The 12948-nt window shown below is 32.9% G+C and overlaps 1 protein-coding gene across 1 annotated transcript in view; it reads left to right on the plus strand.

The window, feature by feature from the left end:
* Positions 1 to 12948, plus strand: part of LOC122502472 — a gene marked incomplete at its 5' end in the record, with an annotated part of 74395 nt that overhangs the window by 26773 nt on the left and 34674 nt on the right. The window lies entirely within an intron of this gene.

Below are 12948 nucleotides of genomic sequence, written 5' to 3' on the forward strand. Positions count from 1 at the left end.
TAATTTTAACGAATTTTTTTTATCAAGAAACAGAGATTTGTCCAGGTGGAAAAGTTAACATTAGTTAACGTTAGCTAATTATATTAACGTTAGACTAAAGTTAATCTAACATTTTTTGGTCACTAACGGTAGATTAATGTTAACCGAACGTTAGTCTAACAACATTTTTTGTCCACCAACGGTAGATTAACGTTAACCAAACGTTAGACTAACTTTATTATCATTCCCTAACGCTAACGTTAGACTAACATTAGGTTAATGTTAAGCTAATGTTAGGCTAATTAGGCTAACGTTAGACTAACGTAATAATCTGAAATTAGTGACAAAAAAATGTCGTTAGATTAACGTTAGTCTAACGTTAATAGCATTAGCTAACGTTAACTAACGTTTACTTCTCCACCTAGGACTAGATTTTTACATTCCCATCAAAAATGAGAAGCTCTTGGATTTTTTTTCGAAATTTCGAATTATTCAAAAGTTTTAAAAGAAACAAAAATTGTACTGAGGTAATACAGCTGAAAGGAATGTTTTTTTTTAAATTAAACTAGAGAAGAAATTAAAATATATAAAAAATTGGAATGAAAAGTCCCTTTGGGGTTCTCTTTTATAGCTGAAGGTAAATTGGTTCTTGTACATTTACATAAATGGTACCTTATATCTATATCAGAAGACATGCATTAGACGCATTTATCATATGATAATTGACGCGTATGTCCACAAATCGTCAGCTCGGTTACTTTTCTTCAGTGGCAAACTAGTTTCCTCTCGATCTTCCTCTTTTTCCACTATCGATTTACTCTTATTTTTTTGATTTTTTCTCCTATTTGGAAATATGTCATAATTTCTTGGGACTACGTCACGGGAATTTGCATAAACTGCAAGCTTGAAAGTATATAATTCAAAATTAATGATGGTGGAATATAAAGAGTTATCTAGGAAGATTTACTGATGGATTTTGTCAAACAAAAAAATTGTAACGAAAATTAATTACAAATTATTTATTAAAGTTTTATTTGAATCCTTTACAATTAGAATCAGAGAGAAAGAGTAGATCCAGATGTGTTCAGGGACAATGAAACAAAATTAGAACTTTCTGGAATCAATCGAGAATTTAAATGGGGGACAAAATTTAAAAGTATTAGTTACTTAACTTTTAAAATCATTCTTAGAGTCTTAGGCTCAATAAGCGATACACCTCCTTCAGTGTGAGGTCGAAGAAATGACGTTGCCTAGCGGAAACAGAGAATGCAGTAGATTTCCCTCGAATTGTTTTCGGGACAGCCAAAGTGAAAGATCCGGAGTCCAGATGTCGATGTAAATTAGATAAAACACCCCTCAGCCTAGGAGTGACCGAATTATTAATTTGACGTCGATGTCGAGGTAATGCAGTCCTTATAAAAATAGAAATGTGCCTCGTAGTAGAAATTATCTCCTTGAATGAATTTGACTAAGATGAGACTCGAAGAGTGCACTTGGTACTTGAAGAGATTTTCTGGACTGGAGTCGAAGAACAAATTCGATGACAGTACACAACTAGTTAACTTGGTCGCGGTTGCTGGACTGACACGAAGAAAGCGCAAAGTTGATTCGGTGGTGACTTGTTGACTAGTCAAGTTGAAGGCGTTTTCTGGACTGACGAATTCAGCGAGGGTGGCACCTTCTATACACTCGCCTCCAATGGAAAGAATTGATAATGCCACCCACTTTTATTACCTTTGGGGCAGTTTCATTCTATTGATTAAATTATGCGTTCGTGCTTGATCCCTGTATTAGACCGGCGAGTAACTTTATAGAAGAGTGATGACAATCGTGAATCACCATATATGATAATGACTGTCCTGGTGACACACATTTGGATCGATTTGTTTATGGGTTCCAAGAAAAGGAGGATTCAGACAAAATATCAAAATATTAATACATCGCAATGGCGTGACACTTTAATGGAATGGAGAAGCTTCAAACTTTATAAAACAATTACTTTATTCTTTGACAGACTTTGAAGACTGTAATGATGAATTATTTCTCCAATGAATATAAGAGTGGAACATGTATATCCAACAGCAAAAATGAAGGCAATACTTTCAGTTAATTTCGTCTCTGAACCCGAGGTCTCTGATGTTACCTTTTCAATTAGATTTCCTTTATCAGCCCTAAAATTCTCTGTGGTCCATTTAAGATAAAAGCCAGCTTCTGCTAGTTTCAAGAAAACGTGTCCAAAACTTTGCGCATAAGGAGATCCTGGCTCAAAAAGAAAAAAACCTGGTTGAATATTGAAGGTTTCTTTGACAGCTTTAATTGTAGAATTCATGTACTTAATTCTGGCATCTCTAACTTCCATTGACACTAAATGACTTTGCATTATACATGTTATATTTTTGAATTCTACCATAGTCTTGGTACATTGCTCCGGAAGAATAGGCAATTTAACAGCTCTTTCGAAAAAGTTGATAGCATTATGTCCGTTATTATGTGCAACTGAGTCATAAATGTTAGGATGGATATGCAACACAAGATCTGATGCATACAAGTCCTCGAGTGTGTTTAATGTAGAAATTGGAATTGAAGGTATAACAACATGTGTAAATGTTGAATATATATCCGAAGAATAGAGGAAGCATGTAATGAGCATCGATCCCATGACCATTCTTTCGACCAACGAGTTTGCGTCATATGAAATACCCATTCCAAGTACCATTTGTATAACTTCAAAAGTTTGCCAACATTTAGAATTAAATCGTAGCAGTCTAGCTATAATCAAAACTCCAGTGATTAGACTGATAAAAATTATAAGGTTAACAATTTTCCATTTACCAAACACGATCGGTGATTCTTTCATGAATATTGGAACCATTGCATAATAATATATTGGTTCGTGATTTGCAACCATTTCCATTAAATTTTCAAAGCACCCTGAAGGCTTTACTGAATGACAACCAATCAACTGGATACTGTTATTCATTAAGTCATATACTAAACCTTTGTTTTTTTCTTTAATGCAGTCTCCACGGTCCCAGGAAGTTTTTTCTGAAAAATGTATATCAAGTCGAAAATTTTTAGCATTTGCCAGTGACTTTACTATTTCAGCATAAGGACCATGTAGATTAATTACTTGCCCTGTTGCATTTCGAGAAGCAATAACAAAAGGTGGAAGATTGTAAAACCCAACAGCAAGAGGATATCCATGTACATTTTTCAGTTTGTCCGGAAACAAGTTGACTTCCAATGATGCATTCCTTTTTATAAACTTTCTTTGGAAGGGGGTGTAAAACTGTAGTTTCGATACTTGTTTCTCATTGACAGGAGAGAAATGGTTCCCTTCCTTTTTTCTGTCACTCAATTGCACAAAAGTTACATCAAGAAAATTTTTCGACCACATTCCCTTTAGTAATTCCTTATGCCTTCGATTCAACTCCACCTCTTCAATAAATAAAACTTTTGCTCGTATTTTTGCGGAAAAAATTTTGGTAATGAAATTTATAATTCTTGAATGGTTTGTAAGAAGAGCATCTGATGATCCACTGGAAGGTACAACGTATAATGTTGACCGTGGATTCAGGAATTGTGGCCTGATTTGCAGGTCAAGGGCACGATCATCCGTTAAATTTCGAATATCAATTAGAATTGTTGGTGTGGATCGAAATTTATTAACTTCCAGCGAGTTGTCAGTTTTGTTAATGATAATCAATATTTGTCTTATTTGTGAATCGATCTTTAAGTGATTACTTACAATGTCAAAGAGTGAATATATTTTACTACTTGATTTTTCCCAGCATGTAAGTATTATCAGCAGCTTCATGAAATAATATTGTAACAGCATTTTGAGCCTGAAAGGAAAAATATTTGCAAAAAATGTAAACATTCTGTAGTTTTTAATTAATTTTAAAATTTAAATACAATACCTTCTTATGCGAATAAACAGTTGTTAATTGAAGTCCTGGTGGTGATGCTTGCACAAAGAGTATTAGACTATTGTAATGCACGTTAGTAGAAAGCAAATAGAAAATTGCACAGCTTGTTTTATGCCACATGTCACTATTGATTCTACCAGTTATCTGTATGTTTCTATCTATGTAATAGATATGAAACAAACATTTTCTCTCAATTTTTAAAATTGCGGATGCATTAAATATGTAACAATAAAACAACTTTGACCTATTGTTATAAAATTTATGTAAAATAATCAGAAAGAAGTTTCACGATCCTTATTGGTTACTTTATAATCGGTCTAGTATGATCTACAGAAGATAGTAAATTGCTAATCCTGATTTGAATCCTTTACAATTAGAATCAGAAAGAAAGAGTAGATCCAGATGTCTTCAGGGACAATGAAACAAAATTAGAACTTTGTGGAATCAATCGAGAATTTAAATGAGGGACAAAATTTAAAAGTATTAATTACTTACCTTTTAAAATTATTCTTAGAGTTACAGACCCAACAAGCGATAACTCCTTCAGTGTGAGGTCGATGAAATGACTTTGTCTAGCGGAAGCAGAGAATACAGTAGATTTCCCTCAAATTGTTTTTGGGTCAGCTAAAGTGAAAGTTCCGGAGTCCAGGTGTCGATGTAAATTAGATAAAACACCCCTCAGCCTAAGAGTGACCCAATTATTGATTTGACGTTGATGTCGAAATAATGCAGTCCTTAGAAAAATAGAAATGTGCCTCGTAGTAGAAATTATCTCCTTGAATGAATTTGACTAGGACGAGACTCGAAGAAGGCAGTTGATACTTGAAGAGATTTTCTAAACTGGAGTCGAAGAACAAACTCAATGACACAACTAGTTACCTTGGTCGCAGTTGTTGGACTGACACGAAGAAGACGCAAAGTTCATCCGGTGGTGACTTTTGAATTAAAAAAATTAATATTTTAGATTCTACCATGAATGTTTAGTTTCTAACAAAAAACTCAATTTACCATCATTCCAAGTAGGAAATAATTACAACGTACTTGACTAACTTTTCAAAAATGGTGACAGTAACGACTTGTCTCAGAAACCTTACTTGTTTTTCCTCATCAGCCTTTAGCATCTAAACTAAACGTTGATCATGCGCCAGGTAATCATATGCCTCATAGGAAAAGGTGTGAATAATTACTACTCCTGTCTTTAAATAGAGCCACAAGAGAGATACCTTCATATAATGAGCATTTAGAACAAAGACTGTAATTAAGATTAATCAATCACAAGTCGACATGTCTGCAATTTATTCCTACTTTGTAAATATAATCTACTTATAAATAATATCCGATATCTATTGGATACACAATTACTTTTTTCCATCGGGTAATTATTATCGAGATTAAAAGAATAGAAGGTACCAATTCAAACTTATAATATAAGCGAATTCAATGACATTTAATGCGTATCAAGGAAGTTGCAAAAAAAACTTCTTTTTTACTTTAAATTCATCGTTTACGAGAGGTATAAAATCGTTTCGGAAAAAACCTTTGAAAAAAAACGAATGAAAGCTGCAATAAAATTTAAAAGGTGAATAAATTTTCAAGAGTTAATCTCACTGGTGTCTATTTAAGTGGAATTTTCAAGATTATGTGCATTACATAATTTCTCTCAAATTGCCTTTTTTAGCATTTTAGTTAACGGAAGAAATTTTTATGATCGTAAATTAATTATGGTTTCAATTATAAAAATTTGAATGACGCGCAGACTTCGTAAATATTTAGAATACAAATAAATTAAACAAAATTTAATATTTAAATGACAATTTTATTGAAATTAAAATATCTACTTTTAATACACACTTCATTCTTTAAAAATAGACTAGGTATTAAAATATAAATTACTTGACTTTCTCCTCATAATGAAAACATTGTTTTGCTATTCTGTGCTCGAGAATAATATTGAATATTATATATATAGAGGTGTTAGAAAAAGATTTGAAAGTTATGAATAATTTTTTTTGTTCTCTTGACGCTCATAGATTGAAGAATTTATCAGGAGAATTAAAAAGTCCAATTTCTCCAGTTTAATTGGTTATAGTACCTGAGGGCTAGAAGTTTACACCCCGGATTGAAACGTATGGGAAAATAAATGACGATGAAAGCTACGTTAATTTATATAACAGTGTGAGTGTTATGCGAAATAGTAGTAGAATCTGGAAAAATATTCCAAGCGCGAAATCTCAGAGATCTTAATTAATATAAAGAATCTCGAAATGGTTTGAAAAGCATCTCGGATAAATGAGCAGTCGATTAGCGTTAATGACTGTAAAACGCCTTTCAAACTGTGAGTGAATCATCTTTTTATTAGCGGACAAGAAGGAAAAATTCATTCGTCACTTTATTTTTTTCATTACCTTTATTAAATTATTTTTTATTTATGGGATAAATAATTATTTTCTAACACTTTTTCTTTAATTGGGTAACACATAAAACCAATTTTTACGAATCCCTTTCATTTGGGTTGGTCGCGAGATTTATTCCTTAATATCGATTACAATCAATGCTGTCAATGTCGTCAAAAAGCAATTTTCCATTCATCGAACGGATGTCCGTCTCTCGCTTGACCACCATTATTATGTAAATAACAAACTAGAAATTCACTCAAGTCTCATCGCTCTTTAAAGTCATTAGATTTCTTTACCACCGAGAGTTTCTCAACTGACGAACATTACTTTTTTTTGCATACACATACTCTCGTAATGGAAAAGCTCATTATCATGTTTGATGTTTGAATAATCTTAAATGTCTTTATATAACTCATTCGAAAAAAAAGTTCCCACACCTGAGATGCACATATGCTTGACATGTGATGTATTCTTTAAGAAATCCAAACCTTGAAAGATCATCTAAAGTGTTAGGTGATCATGTTACCTTATTGTCCCTTTTCATTTCTCTATTAAAAACAGTTTCACAATCATATTCTTTAAAAATCGAGAAGCGTCTACAGTAATCGAATAATGAATGAAATATTGTCGTGGCAATATTAAATATTCGTTCAATTCATTCGCGTGAGTGAAACATCCGTCATTGTGTGACTATAAATCATGAAGGATGAACCAATATCCACCTGGATAGCAGATACCAAATATGGTCATCTGTATTTTGTCACTTATCTATTGGGTCCGATACAGGAATTAAAGATTAATTCAATAAAAACTTCTTGACCCCAAAAGTAATAAAAATGGGTGGTATGACATATTATCCCCTGCAAAAGGAACTTAAGAAGGTGCTACCCTTGCCCAATTCGGCAGTTCAGGAATCGCCACCAAGTTAACTAGTTGTGTACTGTCATCGAATTTGTTCTTCGACTCCAGTCCAGAAAATCTCTTCAAGTACCAAGTGCACTTTTCGAGTCTCGTCCTAGTCAAATTCATTCAAGGAGATAATTTCTACTACGAGGCACATTTCTATTTTTCTAAGGACTGCATTACCTCGACATCGACGTCAAATTAATAATTCGGTCACTCCTAGGCTGAGGGGTGTTTTATCTAATTTACATCGACACCTGAACTCCGGAACTTTCACTTTAGCTGACCCAAAAACAATTTGAGGGAAATCTACTGCATTCTCTGTTTCCGCTAGACAACGTCATTTTGTCAACTCCATTTAAAATTGATTCCACAAATTTCTAACTTTGTCTCAGTGTTCCTGAAGACATCTGGATCTACTCTTTCTCTCTGATTCTAATTGTAAAGGATTCAAATAAAAACTTTAATAATTTAATTTCAATTTAACAGTTACTCTTCCTTAAAACCTGTCCCCTAATAGCAGAGCCTTTCCCTCTGTGAATAAATCAGGTTTAGTTTCTTTCTGAGACATAAAAAATGTAACATTCAAAATGGTAAACTATTTTTCTCCTTACGTGTGATATTGTTGAAAGTTTCACGAATAAAAAATAATTTCATGTCTATTTTTCCACAATAGAATTGTTTTTATAAACACATAAAGTAAACAGAATTCGAGGTCAATTTGTAAGTAGAAATCTACATACAATGGAGATTTGCGAAATCAGCCAGCATTCGGTCCTCTCTCACTAGTATTTCTAATATTTCAAAAGTTACTCTTGCATCCTCTCTTGCGAGTAAAAGGGGGCAATAAATTTTCATAGTCACGTTCAGCGAGACGTCGTTCGTCATTTATGTTCGACATTAAATGAGTAAATCCGGTATTTACTGGGTGGAGTTTATGTTTCGTGGAAATAAGCGACAGGTAATGCTCTTTTGCTGCGACGATAATATACGATGAGGAGAAATAGGGAAGCACTATATTTACATATATCCCGACACTTGCAAATCTTATCAAAATGATTTATATTCCAATTTATGTGTTCAACACACAATATTGTTCGTACTTGATTCTGTGGTTTTGCTTGAGCTAAATATTTTAGCAGCAGTTGATTTATGATAAAAGGTATCACTTAGCGATTCCACCTGAAATAATTGTACAAATAGATGATTAACTAATTCACAAAGTCAAGACATTGTGAGGGGGTTTATAGACTAAGAGACTGCAACGCATACGTCATTTTCTTAAACTTAAAATCATGCTTTGGTCAATTAGATGATTTCAGAAATTTAGACATACCCAGAAATGGTTTATTGGACAGCGGAAATCCAAGTCCTGAAGAAAAATATACTTATCTTTATAAATTATCAATAAGCTGCAGAAAATTACTAGCAAAGAAATCTTATTACCTTGATAATAAGAAATAGAAAAATAATTCCAACCCTCATCCGTTTTTAATCCATTAGTACGTGATAAATCTTTCGATTTCAAGAAGGCACGATTCCATTCAGAAACTATAATTTAACGAGGGTAAAAAAGATTAAGGAAAAAGGATGTTTTTTCATTACCCTGATGGAAGCAACAGCAGCGGCACCAAAGGCGTTACAAACTCGATAAGACTTCACTTATCTTCGGTTAAAAGTCAACTTACATCGTTTTGACATTCAAGGCTCACGAGAGATGCATCCTGAAAATACACCAACACACATACACATTGAGAGAGTGAAAGACTTGTAACTAACCAAGCGCACACCAATCGAGAACTAACCTTGGCTAACCTCGGGTTATGCAGCGGTTTCGCTCGACTATATAACCAGTAGATGTTCGTTAAACTTGATTATACTTCAAGTTTTGCAGTTTTCTTAGTTTGTATTATATTTATGTCCGAACCAATCTCGCTTTGAATGTTCACGTTGAAATATCTAACATTTGATGCTTTACCCCCAAAGGTATACGGATAATTGCGAAACAAAAAAAAATTCTTTTCAACTACCTCTTAATTTTGCAGAATTGAATTACTTTAATGTAACGTAAAGCTTGAATTACGGATTAGATAACAAAAAAACCACAAGATTCAAAATTTACCGATACTTCTTCCTCGGGGGGTTTGGGGTCTGATTACGAACCCGATGTTAGATTTTCAAAATTCAAAATGGCAGATTTCAAGAACACTAGTCAGATTTTTACGAAATTCGATATCTGGGGTTTTTGGGGTGATTAGGAATCTGGAGAAATATTAATTGATTTGAAGGCAGTGTCGCGTTCTAAAAAAAATCGTTATCGACAAATATTGTGGTGAAAGTAAAAATAGGATCAGTGATTGTAATTAATTCCCGCATCCTCCTTGTACTTATAATTTATATAAAGCAGTTATTCTAAATTAAGTGAAAAGCACGATCGTTTAATTGACCCTAGTCAACTAATTAGATCCTTGTCGAGCAAGTATCTATCTTCCTTCAATTAGAATCCCGTTTTCAGTTAATTACCAGGCGGTCTTACATCAAGTGGGGTTGGAATTAATTCGCACGTCCTAAGGAACGATAGTTGAGAAAGCTTCCGAATAACTAAATTTTACGTATTAATTTTCTCTTTTCCTCTTCTGCTTTTTTTTCTTAAAAAGTATTTCTAATTTCTTAAACGGTTTGACAAACTTTAAATAATCAATTCTTCAATTTACTAATTTTGTGACAACAAAAGCGGTGCTGAAAATTATCATCGACATTTGTCTGATCAAACATGAGACATCAAGAATTAATGACTTAATTACAAAATGATACGCTTCGTTTCAAAATTAATGTACCGTTTAAACACACGCGGTATATGAATCGTATCGCAATTTGGCATCGCCCTTGATCGAACAGTATTCTTCCTTCTCTTAAAAGTTTCCTATAGAACATTTTAATTCGTAAAGGGAACAAGAGTAGCAGACCTCTTTTTTCCTAAATCGGGTCAAATTGCTAATTTATTACTTTTCTTTGTACTTTTTTTACAATATTCATCGAAATGAATAACGCCTCTTTCTTACATTCACCCACATATTTTTCTCTTTTTAAAAAATGCACATCATTGTCCAGAAAGAAAGACAAAGGAGAATTTAAAAAAAAAATGCTATTCACAATTCGCACATAAGTCGATAAAGAAAAAATCATCCATCTGAATGATCGTTATCGCGATTACGATTGCAAGTTTTGTCAGGACAATAAAAAGGAGAAGTAAACGGACGCAGGAGCCTTGTACTGATTATAAATGGACTATAAGCCCGCCTACCACGTCGGAAACTCTATATTCCGCAATAGCTCCTGAAGAAGAATTCCAATGTGGACATTGATCCTTATACTCGGCGTATATCCCAACTGGCACCATTCATCTGTCAGATGCAACCAACATTGCCGGAGAAGATTACCACCTTTTGAAGGTTACTTCCGAGGAAACGACTTACTCCTCGTCTTTCGATCTTTTCCGACAGTCTTTCTACTTTTGCAGGATTGTTTCGTTCATATTTTTTAACTTTGGATATTCACTTTTTAATTTTTATTTATTTATTTAATACAAAGCATTCAAAGCAATTGCTTCATGTTGATGACCTGCAAATATACATTCACACTAGACTTAAAAACTTCGATAAAAATGTACCTTTGAGGATGTTAGTTCTGTTTGTAATGGGTCCAAGTCTTATCATTTTAAGGTAGAATTTAATAAGACCTGTGTTATGATAATTAATGTGTCAGATCATTAAACATTAATTGTTTACTATAACCCTAATTATAGCAAATTGCTTTTTATCAAAAACATTACTGAAAGCAAAGAAACAATTACTATTAGCTAGATGTGTTATTAACCAACTAACAAGATTTGCTGCAATTAGAACTGAGTAGCAATTAATTCTCTAGACACTTGGGAGCAAAAGAAAATAGGAGCATGATAGATTGATAGGTAATAGTAATCTCTAGATTACTATCTTACCAGGCAGGACGTTGGGCTGCAGAAAAAGTTAACAACCGACGGAATTACCAACAAATTATTTACGGTCAATAAACAATTGATCGGTATTAAGAATTATCGGAATAAACCTATATTGTTTGGCATCAGTGGTCTCGATTACTCATCATCTATATCTCTTGCCATTGCAGTTGCTTAATTGCGTTATTTATTTTTTCCTCGATTGTTTGTTGTACCTACCACAGTGTACCTTTTTCTGAAAATGTGTTCAAAACCTAGTATCACTTTAAGGAATTAACGAAATTGAATGGCTTATGAACGAAATAAAAGATTCATAAATGCAAAATACAGGAAAATTATACAAAAATAAGGTTAACAAATTTTAAGGTTAAGAAACAGCGTCAAAAGTAAGAATCTTCGTTAAAAAAAATCACAAATCTTAGTCTGTAAACCACAGCCGATAATCAGCAGAAGATGGAAAATTATTTTTAAAGTGAATTTTATCTTCCGTTTACAAACAATTATTGGTCATAAAATTTTCTACTGGTCCCAAACTTTTGCTAGAAACAATTCCAATTTCTATTCGGGTCATCAAAATTAATTTAATTCACAATTTATAAAAAGTAACCACAGCCGAAGATCAGCAGAAGATGACAAATTATTTTTGAGCAAACTTTATCTTCTGTTTACTGACAATTTTTGGTCATAAAATTTTTTACTGGTCCCAAGCTATTGCTAGAACAATTCCAATTACTATCCGGGTCATCAAAATTAATTTAATTCACAATTCATAAAAAGTAACCACAGCCGATAATCAGCAGAAGATGGAAAATTATATTTGAGCGAACTTTACCTTCTATTTACAAAACCATTGTGAGTCGCAAAATTTTTACTGGTCCCAAACTATTGCTAGAAACAATTCCAATTTCTATTCGGGTCATCAAAATTAATTTAATTCACAATTCATAAAAAGTAACCACAGCCGATAATTAGCAGAAGATGGAAAATTATTTTTAAAGTGAATTTTATCATCGGCTTACAAACAATTATTGGTCATAAAATTTTCTACTGGTCCCAAACTTTTGCTAGAACAATTCTAATTATTATCCGGGTCATCAAAATTAATTTAATTCACAATTTATAAAAAGTAACCACAGCCGAAGATCAGCAGAAGATGACAAATTATTTTTAAAGTGAATTTTATCTTCCGTTTACAAACAATTATTGGTCATAAAATTTTCTACTGGTCCCAAACTTTTGCTAGAAACAATTCCAATTTCTATTCGGGTCATCAAAATTAATTTAATTCACAATTTATAAAAAGTAACCACAGCCGAAGATCAGCAGAAGATGACAAATTATTTTTGAGCAAACTTTATCTTCTGTTTACTGACAATTTTTGGTCATAAAATTTTTTACTGGTCCCAAGCTATTGCTAGAACAATTCCAATTACTATCCGGGTCATCAAAATTAATTTAATTCACAATTCATAAAAAGTAACCACAGCCGATAATCAGCAGAAGATGGAAAATTATATTTGAGCGAACTTTACCTTCTATTTACAAAACCATTGTGAGTCGCAAAATTTTTACTGGTCCCAAACTATTGCTAGAACAATTCCAATTACTATCCGGGTCATCAAAATTAATTTAATTTACAATTCATAAAAAGTAACCACAGCCGATAATCAGCAGAAGATGGAAAATTATTTTTAAAGTGAATTTTATCATGGGTTTACAATCAATTGTGAGTCGCAAAATTTTT

The sequence above is a fragment of the Leptopilina heterotoma genome, unplaced genomic scaffold (assembly GCF_015476425.1).
Source record: "Leptopilina heterotoma isolate Lh14 unplaced genomic scaffold, ASM1547642v1 Lhet_23, whole genome shotgun sequence".
In the NCBI taxonomy this organism is placed as follows: domain Eukaryota; kingdom Metazoa; phylum Arthropoda; class Insecta; order Hymenoptera; family Figitidae; genus Leptopilina; species Leptopilina heterotoma.